At 40.1% G+C, this 1,678-nt stretch overlaps 1 protein-coding gene across 2 annotated transcripts in view; it reads right to left on the bottom strand.

Moving 5' to 3' along the window:
• The window catches only part of LOC101848108 (allatostatin-A receptor), a 378,639-nt gene that overhangs the window by 179,147 nt on the left and 197,814 nt on the right, over window positions 1–1,678 (bottom strand). The gene's annotated exons all lie outside the window — the stretch shown is intronic.

Genomic DNA, 1,678 nt, shown 5'->3' with positions numbered 1-1,678 from the left:
CTACTACTACTACTACTACTACTACTACTACTACTACTACTACTACTACTACTGATAACGATAAGAGTGATGAAAATAATCATGCTTAAAAAAAACCTAATAGTTTATATAAAAGATCGACTTAACCACTGCTTAAATTATATTGCGCAGATCATCATTTTCATGGGGTTCCCTATATCCAGGAGTAAAGTAACGAAAAAGTAGACTACATTTGGTGTCAAAATGCTATTGAAGCCTCAGCGCGGTTGTAATCTATCTGTGACACTTGGTAAGAGGAATCGTGGCATTTAGTGAGAAAAGTTTGACACGAAAAGGTAAACTATTGGAGATTAAAGCCTATCAAGGGTTATCGCAGGACCTGGTAAGTCAATAAGGTCACGCCTCGCTTAGTTACAAAGGCATACATCATGGCATGACTGTCGAGCAAATACCAGAAGTCATTTTTCCCTAATTTGTCTTGAGTGATTGATGGTAGAGTAGATATTTAATTTTCTAACCAAGCCCAAGAACACTGATCCTCAAGTGGTCCTATATAGTTTATGAAATGAAAATAAATGACAAGAACTCATGCGGGAATAAATCACGTTCTTTCGTATTTTTCTGTTAAGATGGGTTTTTTTTAGCAAAAAAGATTCTTTAATTTTCCCTTTTTCTTTTCTTTGTTAAAGTTTGTTTTAAGGTCAGCATCAGACCATACCACAGTCAGTAATTAAATCATACACGCACAACAAGTCCGTAAACTGACATTTGCACGATGTTCCTTTTTGTGCCACTGCGCCAACTCTGTTTTAGCGATTGGCCATATCCGATCAGAGAGTTAAGAAAAGGGGGCTTTTTGGCCTAGAGGTTAAGGTGTTCGCCTCTCATTCAAAGGTCCCGGGTTCGAATCTGATGTGGGTAGCAACGGAAACATGTCCTTCTCTAAAAATGTCTCCTTTCACCTCCTTTCCGGCTCTTTAGCAATGTTCTGTCATCTGCTTTTTGTCTCCACTTTCTTCACCCACCCCCTCACCTCCTTTGCCCGCTCATCTGGGCTCCTGACTCTTTCTGCAGCCTTTCTACTGATACTCTTTGGTTCCTTATTAATGCGGTCTTTCACCCACACACTTGATCTTCTGGTAGGAAAGATCTACACCTAGCCTTCCCGGACAAAGGCGAAAAATCTCGGAGGTCCTGTGTGCTATTTGCGCAAGTTAAGACTTGGTGGTCTAAAATCGATAAGAGCAGGCTTCTGCCGCCACCTCGGCAAAATTTAAAGTTTCCTACGAACTATAAATGTTTCATGTATCCCGTACGTTCATATGACCTTTTGCAGTTGCGAGCGCCGTAAAACATCTACCAAAAACAAATAGAAAGAAAAAGAGAACCAAACAAAAAAAAAAGAGTTAAGAAATTAAGTTTTCTTTTGAAATTGTAGAGGGTAAATGCCCCTTGTAACGTTGTAAGATTACTCAAGAGGAAGCACCTCCTATGGTGGCTTAAATCGACTCCCAAGAGGCACCTCTCAGTGAACCGGAAATGCGTCAGACTGCACGGTCCAGGAACGGTCCAGGATATTAAAATACAAAATAATCTCCTTGTAAAGGCTGACCCATATCTAAAGCGTTTTGTTTTGATATTAATTGCTCTGTGTTGTTTACACACACACACACACACACACACACACACACACACACAC

This window comes from Aplysia californica, unplaced genomic scaffold, assembly GCF_000002075.1.
Source record: "Aplysia californica isolate F4 #8 unplaced genomic scaffold, AplCal3.0 scaffold00166, whole genome shotgun sequence".
NCBI classification, from domain to species: domain Eukaryota; kingdom Metazoa; phylum Mollusca; class Gastropoda; order Aplysiida; family Aplysiidae; genus Aplysia; species Aplysia californica.
Note: the sequence above shows the minus strand (reverse complement) of the source record. Positions and strands in the feature narration are given on the sequence as shown.